The sequence below is a fragment of the Anabrus simplex genome, chromosome 4 (genome assembly GCF_040414725.1).
Source record: "Anabrus simplex isolate iqAnaSimp1 chromosome 4, ASM4041472v1, whole genome shotgun sequence".
NCBI lineage: Eukaryota > Metazoa > Arthropoda > Insecta > Orthoptera > Tettigoniidae > Anabrus > Anabrus simplex.
In genome coordinates this window covers 281,339,149-281,358,381 of record NC_090268.1, presented here as the reverse complement: position 1 = coordinate 281,358,381, position 19,233 = coordinate 281,339,149, and the positions used below count along the sequence as shown (strand labels likewise).

At 42.3% G+C, this 19,233-nt stretch overlaps 1 long non-coding RNA gene across 1 annotated transcript in view; it reads left to right on the top strand.

Moving 5' to 3' along the window:
• LOC136872650 (uncharacterized) overlaps positions 1 to 18,635 on the top strand; it is a 50,675-nt gene extending 32,040 nt beyond the window's left edge. The window contains exons 3-4 of the long non-coding RNA XR_011018098.1: positions 24 to 147; positions 18,478 to 18,635. This is a non-coding gene — a long non-coding RNA (uncharacterized lncRNA). The remainder of the gene's footprint in view (positions 1 to 23; positions 148 to 18,477) is intronic.
• The last annotated feature ends 598 nt before the right edge of the window (positions 18,636 to 19,233 follow it).

The window sequence follows — 19,233 nt, the reverse complement described above, 5'->3', positions numbered from 1 at the left end:
TATACTTGCATTTTCTTTTTCAGCATCCGGCAAAGGATTTTGTTACGACGAAGTCAATAAAAAATACTACGATGATGGTGAAGTTTGGACCCATGACGGAAGCTGCACTGAGTATAAGTGTATCGGGTTCCAGATCGTCAGATTAGGGTATGAGATATTTATTATTATTATTATTATTATTGGCCAGAATTAGACTATAAAAATAACTAGCCAACCACATGCTTGGTAAAATTTTAGTAAGACACGGAAATACGTTAATATTGGAAACGGATTTTATAATTTGACACCCTGCTGTTAGAAGTTCATTAAAACAAAACTGAACCTGTTAAAAAATAAATATTGGGGACAGCCTTTCTTAAAAAATAAAATCTTCAAATTATTTAAGATATTTCTGGCGTCATTTAAACAGGATGTCCTTGATGCCACGCGAGTTTTGAGGTGAAAATTTCAACCCGGTGTCTACGAGGATTCAGACCACGTTCATTGGGATGGAATGCGGGAGCGAAGGCTGTGAGCTAATCACGCCTCCCACTTGTCTTAGTTGAGTCAAGTAAATGAATCTGTGGTGAGGGTCATGATCGCGTAGTGCTCTAACAACTCTACTGTACCAGGTTCGAAAGTCAACTGATTGGGATGAGATTTTCTCTACAACCAGCGCACGACGGCAGCAGGACATCCAATTTTAAACCCCCAAGCAAGACCTATATTGAACCGAGTGCCACCAGAGGCACGGGAATATGAAGTTAAACATATTTAAATTGATTGTGGGGTCCAGTTAAATAATGCACAGCTTTATACCTCACTTTGTATGGAGTTCAGCAGGTCGTCTTATTTATCTTTCTTTGTTTTTAACTGGTGATGAGATAATATAAAGCTTTTTGACGACGCTGGAATGGAAACTGTTTAGAATGGGGATGGAGCCTATCGTGTCCTTAATTGTAGTAGAGACCAAGCATATTCCCAGGGTTAAAATGGGAATCCACGGAATGTAATCTTCTGGGTTGCCAACGGTTGCTCTTAAAATACCATCTCCCGCCAGAGAAAGTTACTCAGAGAGACCCTGTTGTTGGGGTACGCAGACGAAGAATACTCTCACAGTACACCTTGCCTGTCGTAAAAGGCGGCTAAATGGGGAGGCATAGGCGTGGAAATGGATTGTGGCTTTGGAACTTTGAATTGTACCCCTTGTGGAGGGGAGGGTTTGAAGACATCCACAGGCAATCCCTGCCTGTCATAGAAGGTGACAGAAAAGGGTTATGTGGTCGTCGCGTCCGTCCCCTCTCGAAGATTTATTGTAGACCGATAGTGGAACGTCTGGAGAGTTCAGTACAGTAAGCTTTATCGGAAACAGAAATATTTTGGTGGCTGTTTTCTTCGATTTAGATTAAACCTATGGCACCATATGGCGATATGTCATTCTTTCAACCCTGCGCCATTCGATGTCCCTAATCCCAAGATAACTTGCTGATGTTTGCTGAAATATTTCGTTTCTCCCTGCATTCCATATCCGAATAGGGTGGCCTTATTCGCAATGTCATGGAGTTCCTCGTGGTTCGGTTGTGAGTGTGGTTCTGTTTGCGATTAGCATAAACGGTCGCTGCTGCGGGTTTAGCTGTGATACCGTCTATATGTGGACTGTTTTGCGCTACATTATAATTACAGCGAGATATCAGGAGAATGGAACGGCGGGCATTATAACGTGGCTTCCAGTTTTCAACGGCCAAAACCTTTAGTGACCGCTTCTACCGGAAGAACACTCTCCATCCCTATCGTGGGTTTTATTTGTGGGGTGTCACTGCTCCTGTATTAGATCCACACCACTTTCTTGGGCTACTTATCGTGAGAGCCACGCGTCCGTCAATTAGTCAAATTTTTCTAGAAACTCAACTTTTATCCAGATTGGACTACGGGAGTGCAGTTTATGGACCAGGACGTACAAATGCTCTTTATAAACTCATCAGTGCCCACCATAGCAAAAACTTGCAACGGGAGCTTAGCGTACAAGTCGCATAGTCTAACTGCTCGCTGAGTCCGGTACCAGCAATGAAGTCAGGCGCACTCCAACAAGAGGAGGGAACAAGTAGGAAATGTACTGTGTAGAGATGAGAAGAATGCAAGAATGAGGAATGTGGTCTGCAAGCACGAACTTCCCGTTCTGCCCGGAGAGATCGGCTCTTATCTGCTCTTATCTACTACACGAAAACATTGACTCACACTTTGCAGTTTGCTGGATTACAACTGACAAGAGCGAAGAGCTGCCAGTAGAAGATAATATAAAGTCGCCTGGGTAGTAGCGGAGTTGCTATGGTAACCACTGCGTCACTGGCTCTACTGGTTAAAACCCCTTCGCCCCGTGCCTCACCTGGCATGTGCATTCTTCTGATCTCCCAACAATATGAGTAGCTCTGGGCAAAGACGTTGGATTCCTACGTGCGTCCGGACCCGAATCCTTGCGTTTCAACACGCCTGGTGTAAGCAGTTAGTACATTTATGCTTAGCCATGTATCCTCAAACCTGTTATATATTACAGCGCTTTGGTGGCTGTTTTGAACTAGTATGCAGCCGTATTACTCATCTCTCGTGTTTTTACAATACTGGCACAACACTTGAAAATGTGAACATTTTATTGCTCCTTTCCTCCAGAGATTCAAGTTAGACTATGTAAATAATTGCATTGCTGAATTTGGCTGCCCACGAGCAGCTCTGTCTGCGACAGAAATTAGTATATTGCCCGTATACTACTACTATAATTCCATTTAGAAAGCGAACTGGTAACGTTGCTTCGATTACTTACTGAAGCACGGGACACACACTTTTCACGTTACTTGTTATTGCGGCAACCGATATCTTCTTCTAGTCGGAAGAAGTGAAAAACATACGTGGACCACTCTCTGTATAAGCTGTTATACTTTCGGAATGGAAAAAGAAATGGATAATTTTTCGTTCTTTACGGGACGTTCTTTTCCTTATTTTATAGTCGTGTGTTCCCAAACTTGCTGTCTTATCTGACTGCTTATGTCATGCCCTACCTATAAGTTAACTGACCTGACAGCTGCTTGTAATGCCCATATGGCAATCTTCCAGCTGATGAAACTCGAACCCAACAGCTCTGTATTCATTAGAGCGATTTGACAGCGCCATTTTACCGTGATAGAACCAACCTATTGATTATAAATTGAGAAGGACATTGATCTAAAACTGTCTGATCCAGCAAAGCAGGTAACAAACTGTACGCTGTAATTCATAACCGCCCAGTTCTCACAACATTTTATCTGATACTCTTTTATCGAAAACATTATACTGCCTGGTGACTAAATTCCAATATTTAGGAGTAATCTACGAAAAAAAAAAAGGATTACATTTTACTGTAGATGCTGTGATTTTTGGTATCATAAAATACGTTTCGGTTGATGAGAAAGCCTCTTGGATGATAAATGCATGTTGAAAAATTGTCAACTGCTTCTTCTTAAGAAATATTCATTTCTGTTTATAATTCACAGTGGCTTTACAAGACAAAGCACCCTATTGTTATCGTTTCAGAGCGAGGATGAAGATTTGAATATTATATCAATTGTGCTTTCGTATCTAACTTTTGAAATTTAGGGTCCTACAATATTACTCAGCAATATCAGGTTCTTTGGGGTCTTTCTTTATATATAAAAAATAAATAATTTCTTACTGCTGTAATGTGGAAATGTGGACCTCATTGCAATTCCTAGGTACAGGGACATACACTCGACAGTTTTATATTGACGGGATAGGACATTTCAACTCCCCCATTAGGGGCCGATGATCTAGATGTTAGGCTCTTTTGAACAATAAGCATAGTCTTTATCATTTCAGCCCCCCTTGATTTTAATCTTCAAATTACTAATACTAATACTAATACTAATACTAATACTAATACTAATACTAATACTAAATAATAATACTGACTTCGATTATGCTTGTTGTTTTAAGGGTCCTAACAGTGAAGGTCATCGGCCCAATACTGACTTTACGGCCCACTAATTACCTCAACTGTTTTCGAATACGCCAAGGTCTCAGAATTTTGTCCCACAGGAATTATTTTACAAACCACTAAATAAACCTACAGCCACCCCGCGCTCTAGGTATAGCGAGCCTACGTCTTACTGGGAGGACCCCGGGTTCGTCAGGTAATGGATTTTTACCTGGATGTAAGGGCTAGTTGTAATGGCGATATAGTTGCCCTGGTCTGGAAAGACAATAATAACGCCCTAGAGGATACGTTACGCTGACCACGCGTCACTTCGTAATCTGCTGGCTTTCAGGCTGAGCAGCGGTCGCTTGGTAGGCTGATGCCAATCCCGTTACACCGAGCGCGAGCTGCCTCGGGACCAGACGAGGTGCGCGAAATGCCAAGGTTCGTTTACTGGCTGGCCGTACTTCAAAAACGCAATTATAGCTAACCACAAGAAACATGCACACCTACACTCACACACTAGACCAAACACCCTCCCAAACAAGAGTCTAGCTCCTGATGGAGAGTTTCGTGTTTCGCCGCACAGCGCTGCAAGAATATAATCGGAGTGAATCGAAGCACTTCGGCAAACTTCGGTGAGTTTGCCGCCGCGTAGAGCAGTAGGAAATTGAATCAAGACATTGTAGTACGAGAATTGGGGCAAAAGTCAAGGCAACAATTTTTTCTCTAGTAGAGATGTGACGGATCAAAAACGTATACATGTCGTGTGGAAGTTCTGCAGGCATAGTGTGTATGCATAACATCAGATGGCTCTGTGATAGTTGGTAGTAGCGCAGCGAGGGCTGTGAAATCAGTCAGTTGGTGAGTGTCGTGCGAGATGGAAGTAACCCGTGTTGAGCAGCGCGCTTACATCAAAATAGCCGTTCTCCGTAGGAGAAATGCGATGGAATGTCACAGTGAATTAGTGGCAGCCCTTGGGAATAATGCCCTACCATACCGTACAGTAACACGGTGGGTAGGAAAGTTTCAGTAAGGTCGTGTGTCAACCAATGATGAGCAACATTCGGGACGACCTGTCAGTGTGCGGACCGACGTGGCACGAGCCGTCATCGAGCAGCTCCTGGATGAAGACAGACGATGGACGCTACTGGAGTTAGAGAGGGTAAGTGGCATCGAGAAACGCACCATTCACAGGATATTGCGTAATGAGCCTCAACTGCGCAAAATCGCATCGCGGTGAGTACCGCATGCACTGACGGAAGTTCAAAGGTTGGTGCGCTATGCAATATACTCCGACCACCTTGCACGCTGGCAACAGGACGGCGGTCAATTCTTGTCACAAATAATTGCCATCGATGAATTTTGGGCCAGGGCATACGAACCAGAACTGAAACGTCAGTCCGCGGAGTGGCGACATGCTGGATCACCAAGGAGGCTGAAGGTCCGTCAGAATCCTTTTCCAGTCAAATTGATGGTGATCGTGGCGTATGACTTCAGAGGTGTCATTGTTTGCCACTTTGTTCCACATGGCAGAACAGTGACCGCGCAATACTACAGGAACTTCCTGGTGTGACAGGTACGACGTGGCGTTCGGGAGAAACGTCCGGATCTTGTGGACAGTGCAATAATCCTGCACGACAATGCAAAATCACGCAAAGCAGAGTGCGTAGGGCAGCTACTGCGACGTTGGGGATGTGAAGAATTGGAGCACCCACCGTACTCTCCCAACATTTCGCCCTGTGACTGTGATCTCATTCGAAAGATTAAGGAACCACTATGTGGTAGGCGGTTTGCAATATGAGAGGACATTGCTAATGCTGTGCTCCAATAGGTGACCCGATTCACACATGGTGCGGCAAATGCTGAGGCAGATGGTATTCAGCGCGTCCCATATCGTTGGCAGCATGTGGTGTCAGTACCAGGGGACTGCTTTGAGGCTCTTTAGGCCCAGGTTTGTCATGTCGACTTTATGTGTTCTGTGTTGTCATTCTTTTGCAGCGGGAAGGCCATATTGCCCTTATACTACCGTAATAAATTAGTGTGTTACGATATTTCAGTTAAAACCTTGCCCTTTCGTCTGTATATGTCACATTTTCCAACCGGACTGGTATCTTCAAGAAAAAGTTGCCATGACTTTTGCCCCAACCCTCGTATTTTAGTTGGTAGTTGGTCTAGGTTGAATGTAATTCTTGGTGCACAAGACGACAGTGGTGGTAACCATGATAATAAGATGTACGCCTGAACGTTTATTGAGAATAAATGTGATCGAATCGAATATCTGTGAATGTGGTAAATTAGTCGGTAGAACAAATCATGTTTTTCTTTCCAGTGTGAGATTTTCAATCAACGGAATAAATTTATTCATAAATTAATGAAATTGGGTTTTCCACTGCCATTGAATGTATCTTGTCTGTTATATAATCCCACAGTTCAAGTGGCAGAGTGAATGCTTAATTTCCTTCAGGAAAGCAAACTAACAGTGTAACTCTACTAATATAAGTAACAACCTCCTTTATATGTGATTCGGTCTTGTATGTTTGGGAGTTAAATATCGTGATATATCACACTGGCGAGAAGATATAGCCTAGTATCTCTGTGTATTTTTATCCCGCTGTTTTACTATATATCCCATCAACAAGAATCGATTTTTATAGATATGTTCTTTAAATAGCATAACAAGATATTCAGAATCACCCTCAATATAAGAATTGTAAATATTAAAGAGGATCAGTGACTGGATGGAGGCTATATAAAACGCAGAGTCCAATGACGATCAAGAAGAAGAATTAATTCTTCGATGCAGCAATGCAGTTAGAGGAGGGTAGCCGTTAGTTTGCATTCGGCAGCTCGAACCCCACTGTCGGCAGCTCTGAAGACGGATTTCCGTTGTTTTCCATTTTCACACCAGGCAAATGCTGGGGCTGTAGGCCTACCTTAATTAAGACCACGGCCGCTTCCTTCCCACTCCCAGCCCTTTTCTATCCCATCGCCGCCATAAGACCTATCTGTGTCGGTGCGACGTAAAGCCAATTGTAAATATATAGGCCTATACACACACTATGGAGTATTTTCATTTCAACCATGACGTGAACTCTCCAGTCGCAACGATCTGACTCGTATGAACTCTTCTTGAATTACTGTGTGATACATTTATTTATCTTTATTAAACGCCATAGAAATACCACTCTTCTACATAAAACGTAATTTTGGAACGAAACGAGACCTCGTCTGTACAGCAACGCCAGCATTCCGAGTGGCCTGCATCTTCGAAGAATCCAGTGAAATGGTTGTGATGATGACATAAAGCTGAAAAAGTATTTGCTTTTGTGTTATTCACGTAATAGTAATTGGAATCGTGCTGAGGAACGGAGGAATAGCCGGACATCTAGCGGCACTATTGGAACTGCTGCTCTGATTATTTTCTTTCAGCGCTATCCGGAAAAATACGAAACTATTGCTCCCTCAGGAGCTAGACTCTTATCCCAAACACCCCCCCCCCCAACTCCGGCCCTCCTTCCTACCCCCACCAACTAAGTAACTAGTAACCTACTCTTGCTACTCCTCAACCTCCTGAATAATCAAAACCTTCCTAATTCAGGGTCACCTCGGTGGATTGAGAAGCTGAGACGCTGAAAAATCCAGCCGAACACCCCTTTGCCCCCCTTCCCCACTCCCCCCCCCCCCCCGTTCAACCAAGAAACACCCTGCCAAGACCCACCAAGAAATGTCTCACTTCCTCCAAGCTTGGCAAACCTTCTTCAACTACCTGCTCGCAACAATTAAGCCATACAACATACCACTGCTATTTTCAAAAGTATGACATCTGCACACTTATGTTAAACATATAAACCACTCTTTATATAAGTATTTGTCTCTGCTTAACATGCAAGCGGTATAGTACCTATTACAATTCCAAAAACAACATTGGGCGTGGTTAGTACCTAGATAGGCGACCACCCAAGTCTATCACATACCGAACCGCACTGTTCGCTGTGCCAGCCTAGTCGACGAGCAATGCGATGATGCTTTTTGTCAACTTTTCCTAAAAACATTATACACAATGAAATGTTTTACACACATCAATATACAACCCCAAAAACTATTAAAACTCCCCTTAAACTATCTTAAAACCTCATTTAATGAAAACAATCACATACAGACCGAGTGAGGAGCGCAAAGGCGCACCAGTATCGGTAGATCACAAACCACCTATCTCTCCGGAGGTAGGTTGTACATACAGATGACGAGGGCTCTACCACCACGGGGACTGGGGAATAAAATTTACCGTACAATAACAAGTGCTGTTGTGAATTTACCCATTCTTACTGTCCTAGCAAACAAACACAACCCTGTACAATCATTGTTTTATGTTGCACCGACTCAGGCAGGTCTTATGGTGACAATGAAATAGGACAGGGAAAGAAGCGACCGTGTCCTTAAATATGTAAGGTTTAAATGACCACCGGACGCAAGATATTAGCCATGGATTGTAAAAATAATTTGTTGGATAGATGTCTGGACAATATACCGAGTGAAACAAAAGCTTACATTCTAACTCTATGTATGTCAGATTAAATGTGATATGTGCGAATTACCCCATCCATCTACAAGAGAGTTACTTTCTGTTCACAAGAGAAAGACACTCTTTTTAGAGTTTCTCGAGTACCTTGTGTAACATCTCTTGGAATACGACTGCAGTTGGATCCTGGTCCAGCAGTTCCCTTTTTTTCTTTTTTTCTTTTTTCTTTTTTTTGCTAGTTGCTTTACGTCGCACCGACACAGATAGGTCTTATGGCGACGATGGGGCAGGGAAAGCCTAGGAATAGGAAGGAAGCGGCCGTGGCCTTAATTGAGGTACAGCCCCAGCATTTGCCTGGTGTGAAAATGGGAAACCAGGGAAAACCATCCTCAGGGCTGCCGACAGTGGGGTTCGAACTCACTATCTCCCGAATACTGGACACTGGCCGCGATTAAGCGACTGCAGCTATCGAGCTCGGTCCAGCAGTTCTAAGAAGATAATGCGTTATTAATAATGTGTTTTCATACCATTAAGGAAACTTACAAGCTGACCCATCTGGTGACAAAAAATGCTTTTAACATAGCACAGGATTGTAAATGAATCAATTTTCATAAAAGATAACGGTCGGATTCAAGACTGACCAGGGCTGGGAGGTGAAGGCGTGAGATTTGCTTATCTATGACCGTCTTCGGAAAAAAGCGAGATCCCATGGTTGAGTTCACAAACCTTCTCTGGAGCATGACAATAATTATATTTTATTGTTATTATTCTGCCATTCGGACATATTTTTTAAAATGCTACTTGTTCGGGGCGTCGACCTATGAAGATCTTTTGCCCCTACTTGCACCGTATGTGAGGAACCTGCGTGTATTATGTAAATGGCGGAAGTGTTGAATATGAGGAAAGGGACGTTAAGGACGACACAAACACCCAGTCCCCAGGCCAGGGATAATAAATCATTTACAGTTAAAAACCCCCTGACCCAGCTGGGAATCGAACCCGGGGCCGCCGGGTGACAGGCGGACATGATGCCTCCTACACATTCGGACATATAGTGCATTGCCAGGAGAAAGGCCATTTCGTGTTTATCATAAACGAATAGATATTTTTCACGCCATGCTACCTTTTCCTTCAATAATAATAATAATAATAATAATAATAATGATAATAATAATAATAATAATAATAATAATAATAATAATAATAATAATAATAATAATAATAATAATAATTTCCGACGTTTTCCATCCATCACGGTAGTTGCGTGCAGTAGCAATTGGAATGATTGAGAGAAAGAACCTGCTAAAACACGGAACGTCTAGGCGGAAGAACGACCGAACAGGAGCGTGAGGTTGAAAACCTTTGGTTATTATGTAAACAAAACGGTGGAAGCCTAAGAAAGAGAGGTAGGTAGCTTGTGTAACCGTAGTCCACACTTGGCTGTATCGATGTAAATAAATAATAAATAAATAAATAAATAAATAAATAAATAAATAAATAAATAAATAAATAAATAAATAAATAAATAAATAAATAAATAAATAAAGTAATCCGTGAATATGGAGTTAAAACTAAATTGGCAAACTTAATTCGTGAAACACTTACAGACACTATCTCGAAAGTAAAATTTATAGGTGAAGTATCTCGACCTTTCAAAATAAATACAGGTGTCAGGCAGGGCGATGGTCTATCTCCACTCCTTTTCAATTGTGTCATGGAGAAAATTGTAAGAATTTGGAATGAAAAACTGAAAGAATCTAAAATATTGCCACTCACGCTGGGGAAGAAGAACAAAGGTGTTGTAATAAATTGCCTAGCATTTGCAGATGACTTTGCCATACTTTCAGAAAGCCTTACAGATGCAGCAATGCAAGTCAATCTCCTTGAAAAGACAGCCAACATGACAGGCTTGAGAATCTCTGCCGAGAAAACAAAATTTTTGACGAATATAAAAAGTGCCACAAAGTTTTTAGCAACGGATATTGCTCGAATAGAAAAGGTAAAGAAATTCAAATATTTGGGTGAGACAATTCAAGAAAATGGTTTAGAAAAATCTGCTATAGAGGAGAGGATACAAAAAATGGAAAGAGCGTACGGTATAACTAAGAATACTTACCACAAAAAGTGCTTATCAAGAAAACTTAAAATAAAGCACTACAACACAGTAGTGAAACCAGAATGCCTTTATGCCAGCGAATGTCTAGCACTGAACTACAAGCTTGATAAATTAGAAATATTAGAAAGAAGAATTATAAGGAAAATATTAGTTCCTCCAAGAATTGCAGAGTTTTGGAAATTAAGAAGTAACAATGAAATTTACCAGAACGTAGAAAACATATCAGAAACAATAAGAAAAAGGAGATTGCTATTTCTTGGACACATTTACAGACTGGATGACAATAGACTAACTAAACGAATCTTCAAGTACCTTTGGGAAAAGAAATCAGCTACCACCTGGATTCAAGAAGTCAAGAAAGACCTGGAAAGGAACAACATACGAGAAGAAGAATTATTGGAAAGAAAGATTTTTTGGAAGAAAGTCTTACAAATGGAAGGATTCCAAGGGAGGAAGGAAAAGAAAACAGGCACAAAGTGGACTGAAGACAGGAAAAAGAAGCACAGTGAAACAATGAAAGAATACTGGAAGAAAAGGAAAGAACAACTAAGGAGGAACAATTGAAATTGTAACGTGGTCCTTAGAAGGCCGGACCGCAAGAATAAATAAATAAATAAATAAATAAATAAATAAATAAATAAATAAATAAATAAATAAATAAATAAATAAATAAATAATATCATCGGCATCTCTCCATTAAGTACTTTTACGGTTTTCGAAGAGAGCGAGGTACCGGAATTTTGTCTCGCATGAGTTCTTTTACGCGCGATAAGTCTACCAACACGAGGCTGGCGTATTAGAGGATCTTCAAATATCATTGGACTGAGCCGGCTCGAATAAACGAACTTGACTCAGGAGACCAGTGCTCTGCCGTCTGAGTCCCTCAGCCCTAGTTGGCCTTGCTCAGCCCGGCCGTATCTTTCGATCTTTAGATCTAATCCGATCTAATCCACTCAACTCTTTTTCACTTTTGTGACTAGGCCTACCTGGTTTGGAATTTAAACAGTAGAAACTTTTAAATACTGTAGCTCCGGATACAGAATGGGTGTCTTTTCAGAGTTTTACTGATCTTCTGCGTAGTCAACAGTGTTCTGCACTACCTGCTGTAGTCGTAGGATGACGTTGTTAGAGTCTGTTCGGTTAATCGCTGGAATAGAGTGCTCTACTGCCTGAAGGAGGTCAGGAATATTCTTCATCATCATCATCATCATCATCATCATCATCATCTGTTTACCCTCTAGGTTCGGCTTTTCCCTCGGACTCAGCGAGGAATCCCACCTCTACCGCCTCAAGGGCAGTGTCCTGGAGTTTCAGACTCTTGGTCGGGGGATACAACTGGGGAGGATGACCAGTATCTCGCCCAGGTGGCCTCACCTGCTATGCTGAACAGGGGCCTTGTTGGGGGATTGGAAGATTGAAGTGATAGACAAGGAAGGGGGAAGGAAGCGGCTGTGGCCTTAAGTTAGGTACCATCCCGGCATTTACCTGGAGGAGAAGTGGAAAAGCACGGAAAACCACTTTCAGGATGGCTGAGGTGGGAATCGAAGCCACCTCTACTCAGTTGACCTGCCGAGGCTGAGTGGACACTGTTTAAGCCCTCGTACCACTTTTCAAATTTCGTGGCAGAGCCGGGAATCGAACCCGGTCCTCCGGAGGTGGCAGCTAATCACGCTAACCACTACACCACAGAGGCGGACGGTCAGGAATATTACTGAATAATAATAATGCTATTTGTTTTACGTCCCACCAACTACTTTTTCGGTCTTCGGAGACGCCGAGGTGCCGGAATTTAGTCCCGCAGGAGTTCTTTTTACGTGCCAGTAAATCTACCGACACGAGGCTGACGTATTTGAGCACCTTCAAATACCACCGGACTGAGCCAGGATCGAACCTGCCAAGTTGGGGTCAGAAGGCCAGCGCTTCAACCGTCTGAGCTACTCAGCCCGGCTATTACTGAATAGAAAACTATGAACTGGTTCCTTCGTCCTAGAGATCAGCTCGAATTAAATGTGTCTTAAATAAGGAAAGGACGGTGCATGGTAAATAGAGCTGTATCCATAGAACAAGTAAACCATAACTTCAACAATATGTGCCCGAGCGTTGTCAATGCAAGATAGTTTTCTCTCAAAACCGGTCACAGATTGTGTCGCAGCAAATTAGTGTAATACCATCCGGCTCCATGGCTAAATGGTTAGCGTGGTCACAGGGATCCCGGGTTCGATTCCCGCCAGGGTTGGGAATTTTAACCATCATTGGTTAATTTCTCCGCCTCAGGGACTGGGTATATGTGTCTTCATCATCATTTTATCCTCATCATGACGCGCAGTTCGCGTACGGGCGTCAAATCAAAATACCTGCATCTGGCGAGCCGAACATGTCCTCGGACACTCCCGGCAGTAAATGCCATACGCCATTTCATTTCAGTGTAATACCCATCTGTAGTTTACAGTGCATGTTTCACACGTCATGGTTGAGTTGTTAAATTCCCGCTGTGAGTGCTGCTATGCCTGTTTTCAGAGGTATCTAATGGGGATACTCCACAGGAGCTGCCAACGCAGAGAGCTTGGCTTTTACCCTAAACTCTTCACTTCCTTTTTTCCCATCCAACCTCCCTTGGTCAACTGTCGTTTTCAACTGAACCCCCCGAGGTCTGGGAAGCCTTTCGTTTTCATGACCTTACCGAGCAAGTGGTAACGCTGTTTGGATCACGTCCTGTGGAGCTTGCATTCGGGAGATAGCGAGTTCAAACCCCACTGTCGGCAGCCTTGAAAATGATTTTCCATAGGATTCAATTTTCACACCATTTTTACTATACCTCAATTAAGGCCACGGTCGCATCCTCCCTAGTCCTAGGTTTTCTATATCCCATCATCGCCGCAAGACCGATCTGTGTCGGTGCGACGTAACGAAAGGAAATGAAATGGCGTAAGGCTTTTAGTGCTGGGAGTGTCCGAGGACAAGTTCGGCTCGCCAGATGCAGGTCTTTTAATTTGACTCCCGTAGGCGACCTGCGCGTCGTGATACGGATGAAATGATGATGAAGACGACACATACACCGAGCCCCCATGTCTGCAAAATTAACCAATTATGGTTAAAATTCCCGACCCCACCCGTGATCGAACCTGGAACTCCTGTGACCAAAGGCCAGCACGCTAACCATTTAGCCAAACGGTGCGACGTAAAACAAATGGTACAAAGAAGCATGACTTTCCCTTCGCATACTTTCACTCTTAGAAGACTCGGATATCTTCCTTTTCCCCTTCTGATATGCGTTGAGAAGCTATATTTCTTCTTAACCAATAACCACCCCCACCCCCACCCCCACACTACTTTTTCCAAGGAGGGGACACAGAAATGCCCTACGATCCACTTCATTGCCCTTATTTAGGCCCATGTAAATTTCGACTTCGACCGTAAGATAAACGAACACATCGCGTCGCATTCAATCAAGAGCTATTCCAGACATTCTTCACACGGTGAGCCTACACCACTCTGTTCGAGTAGTCACCATAAAAGTCACTGCTAACGTGATATGACTTCGGTGTTGCTGACAACAGGTGTTAAACAACCAAACAGGATAGAATGCGATAAAGATGTAACTCAATGATGAATTTCGGTACCAAGCCACCAGGCGCTAGTAGTTTCAGTCCGAAATTAGAGATAGCGGCACAGTGCGCATTGTGTGCAATACCTTACTGTTATTATCAACAGGTAGCGCAGAGAAGTAACATCCGGCGCAGTGACGCACATCCGGTTATGTTTACAGCTTCCCCCTACCCTCCTTTCCCCTGCCCCACGCCCACCCATCCGTCGATTATAATGTAGTTCTGCTACTTCCATGCCCAATATATTGTAATTCATATATTTTTATTTTCAAGTAGGCCTACTTACTATGTTGTAAATAATGATCTGATACCCCTAGTTCGTATGGCATACTATGTTTTTGAGAACAACCTCACACCTCAAAGCAGCTTTAACTTCAAATGAATGATGGACACATTAACACAAAGTTGATATTATAACAAATAAGAAATCCCTTCAAAATAAGACAGCAGATCACACTTATGCAAGAGAATGGGGTATCACATTAATATTCAAGTACCACATGAAAATGAAAATAACAGAATGAAATGCACCGACACAGGAAATATATAGAAATACATTATTATAGAACCATTCAGCTTCCAGCCCCTGAGGTGTACTCAAACAGAAAATACATGATTTCGGGAGGACTGGCGAAGATGTATTTCTAATAAACAAGCACAAGTAAACAAAGATTTACAGCACAAGCACATGTGCACTTGGAATTCAAACAACACAAATACTGTAGCGTCATGGAAACTAGCACTTAAAATCGATATTAGTTCGAACAAGGTTATTCGATTGGGTAAAATCGGATTCAATGCAATCCAGCAATATTATTTCCATAATACTTGACGTGATACGACCAATTCTTTGTCAGAAGGGCCCAATGATTGAGTTTAGACTTGAAATACTTCACTTCGAGGCAAACTGCCCCATTAAACTTTCATCGGGGTGTAAACAACACTGAAGACTACATCGAAGTTTGAAACAAATACCTGTTACGTATCTGTTGCTTTTCTTTCTCTCTCTCTCTTTCAGGTACCTCCGCATTGTCAGCATGTATTATCGACCACAGGACTGCTAGCTCAGCCTAGTATTGCTCCTACTTATTTATGCCAGACTCCTAAATTTCAGCCGGGATTAGTGACTCAGACGGATGAGGCAGGTTCGATCCTGGCTCAGTCCGGTGGTATTTGAAAGTGTTCAAATACGTCAGCCTTGGGTCGCTAAATTTAGTGGCACATAAAATAACTCCCGCGGGACTAAATTCCGGCACCTCGGCGACTCCGAAAACCGTAAAAGTAGTTAGTGAGATGTAAATCCAGGAACATTGAAAACCTACTACCTGTTTTCCAGTCATTGACCGGGTCAGGGATGTAATGAATGAAACATATATAGGCTGTTATTACAATGGGGTCGCCACTCCCAAGGTGATTTATTAATGAGTGATAAATGCTATGACATGATAATGGAGAGTGTTGCTGGAATGAAAGATGACAGGGAAAACCGGAGTACCCAGAGAAAAACCTGTCCGCCTCCGCTTTGTCCAGCACAAATCTCACACGGAGTCACCGGAAATCCAGTAACATTATTTCCTAAATTTCATATTTCCTGTCCGACCTTCCTTGGTCAACTCTTCCCACCCCGAGGCTTAGAGAGTCTTTAATTTTCACATATTTTATGGGCCTTCCCTTTCTTTTGCCGATACCTTCATCCTCCGAATCATAAGACTACCTCGTTTTACATTTCTCATTTGAGTTATGGGGGAATGGGCATCCCTTTGTACTTTCCCTTAAAAATGTTCGACGCCACCATCACTTGTATCTACGTATAATATATTAATGAAGCAATTAGTTAATATTTTCACTCCATCCCACTATGTTCTCATGTTAGTTTATTCAGTGGCTATTGAGTTCAGGTCATCTAGCTCCGCGCTTCCATTTTTGGTGTAGGATTTGTAAGCGATAATGATGATGTTTTTTGTTTAAATGACCTGACATCTAGGTCATCGGCTCCTATGGATTTGTAAGCGTCAGGGCCATATGCCTCTCCAGAAGAGGAAATTGCGTTCATATTCTTTTTTCGGCTTCCTGTAGGGCGATCGATCTCACGTCTTCCCGTGGGAACCATGCATATCTCTTTCGGCTTAGTCCAAGCATTTGCTGCAGAAGTAGTTAGTGGAACGTTAAGGCAATTATTATTTTTATTATTATTATTATTATTATTATTATTATTATTATTATTATACCGGGAGGTACACCTCATCCCCGTGCATTTAAATGAAGCGCCTTGAAGAACGCCATCTATCATATAAAAATTTAAACATCTAGTGCAAGAAGTTGCGACGTTGATCAAAAGATGTCACTACTAAAATGATAGATTAATATGTTATGTTGAAGTTTTCTAAACTGACTGGATTTCTTTTGTTTTGTTTTGGTGTATCACTGGTTGTAACAACTCTTTCAAGAAATTTGGACTTATCTCCATAGATATCTCTATTAAAGAACTGAGGTCATGCACTCTGGTGCAAAGTGGAATAACTAGAGATTTGAAGAAATTTTGTGTTTATAGGTTTTCTGAGCTGGGTGGACTTTCTTTGTGTTTGATACTTCAAGGTTTGCAACACTTCTTACTCACCCCGCCAGCGTTGGTTTCTGACCAATCAGAAATGTTGCGAACCGGTATTTATTTTTCAGCCAATCATAGGCTTCTTGTAAGTTTTCGACTATCCAATAAAATTAGAGTGTGTGTCCGGATTTAGTCCAGAGCCTTCTCGAAACTTCCTCTCGAGTATAAAAGCGGTCGCTTTTTCAAGTTAACTTGTCTTACTGATCGTCGCGTTATTGAGTGTGTGTGCTAAGACAGGAGGCGGGGGGCTCATTCATCGGCAGGCAGAACATCAGCTAAGGTAATGGTCACCATTTTCTAACTCAGTAGTTATCTCCGCAAGCCAACTCGAGGGGAAGGTTCCCTATCTTTAGTAATGTAACAGTAAATTTTCTAAAATGTAAACCCTTCTTTCTGCTCATCTAACAGTTCAAGTAAGTCAGAGGTACTTTACTGAAAACTGGGGATAGAGAGTGCGTTACCCTCTCAAATTCCCCTTCAATTAATCTGACGTGACTACGATTTTGTAACTGCTTTTCTCTTGCAAATTGTAAATTAATTTGTCCATCTAGTCACCTCAGTAATTTGGAGTTAGCCTCTGCATCATCGGGTCACAGGCCGAAGGAGGGTTTTAATTTCTTATTTCGAGGAGCGAAAGCGTTCGTCTCCATACATTTTAATTTTTGGGCCAGTAATTGAACCGGTTATTATCCACGAAGGCGCGGTAGAATGAGTAATCGGTACCCCTGTGTAAACTGAAAATGGAAACGATATGGTGTTGTAAGTTGTAGGTTGTGCCTAAAGAGCCCTAGAAATGTAATTTTATTTAGCAAAGACGCTCTAATCTCTAACTTAAATGTTGCCTTAATCGGGCTGTAAGAGTTGGGAGCGCAGTCTCCTTGGTAGAATTTGTAGAGCATGTAAGCTCTTTTGTGGTAATGTAACAGATATTTGTGTGGTGCCCTTGGAAGGCCGTAACTTGTAACCGTTGGTGCAAAGTGCTCTTGAAAATGGTGTTTTGGGAGATATCTCTCCTTGTCTATCTAGCTAAACGCAATATTAGCGATGTTGGGACCTTTGTAGTTATGAGCTTGAAGCTCTAGATTGTAAATGACCAATTCTCGGCTTTTCTGTTTTGTACCAAAATTACTCTGTACCTGAAATCTTGTTCTTTCACCAAGTGAAGGGTAAGGTAAGGATTATTCTGCCCGAAGGCAGGTCCGAACCTCCGCAGAGGTGTTCCTGAGCCGGAGTTTACGTGCGGTAGGGTGGCCAGTTCCTTTCCTCTCCTCCATTCCCTTACCCCTCACCAACAGCGCGTGGCAACCCATCCAACTCCTGACCACGCCCAATGTTGCTTAACTTCGGAGATCTCACGGGATCCGGTGTTTCAACACGGCTACGGCCGTTGGCACCAAGTGAAGGGTTTTGTTAAAACTTAAGGTCTGAAAATAAATATAACCTTTATTTTAAGATTTTAAATTCATCTTTTACCCATTCCTGCCCGCATCTTCTTTCACCTCTGCGTTCCACAGATAACCGCGGAACAATTATTATTATTATTATTATTACTACTATTATTATTATTATTATTATTATTATTATTATTATTATTATTTTTATTATTATTATTATTATTATTATTATTGTGTTACAAAATGAATGTAAACTTGTCATATCTCTAATGGCGTCTGTTATTTGTTCTAGGTGTCCATAGTTTATACAGTGATAGAAGATGAGTGGGAGAGTGGCCTTCAGAAATCCTGACGAGTGGGTGTGCATTCCATGGTCACTGCGGTGCAAATGGGAGGACTTTCACCAATCTATTATTGTAATTAATTTATTTAAATAAATATTTTGGTGAGCTATTACGTTTACTCTCGTTGAAAGCCAGATCGTTCGCCTCTGTGGTGTAGGTGTTTAGTTGCCACCCCCGGAGGCACGGTTTCGATTCTCGGGTCTGCCACGAAATTTGAAAAGTGGTACGAAGTCTGGAATGGGGTCTGCTGAGCTTCGGGAGGTCAACTGAGTAGAGGGTTTTCGATTCCCAACTTAACCATCTTCGAAGTGGTTTTCCGTGGTTTCCCACTCCTTTTCCAGGCAAAATACCTGGATGGCATCTAACTTAAGGCTAGGGCCACTTCCTTCACTCTTTCTTGTCTATCCCTTCCAATATTCCCGTATCCCCATGTTCAGCATACCGGGTGAGGTTGCCTGGGCGAGGTACTGGTCCTCATCCCGAGTTGTATTACCCAACCCAAAGTCTCACACACCGGGACACTGCCTTGACTCGTTAGAGGTGGGATCCATCGCTGAGTCCGAGGGAAAACCAACCCTGGATGGTAAACGGATTAAGAAAGAAAGAAAGAAAGAAAGAAAGAAAGAAACAAAAGAAAGAAAGAAAGAAAGATCCATTTCTGACGAGAAAAACTACTTAGGAAGTACTATGTTTCCTAGAGTGGG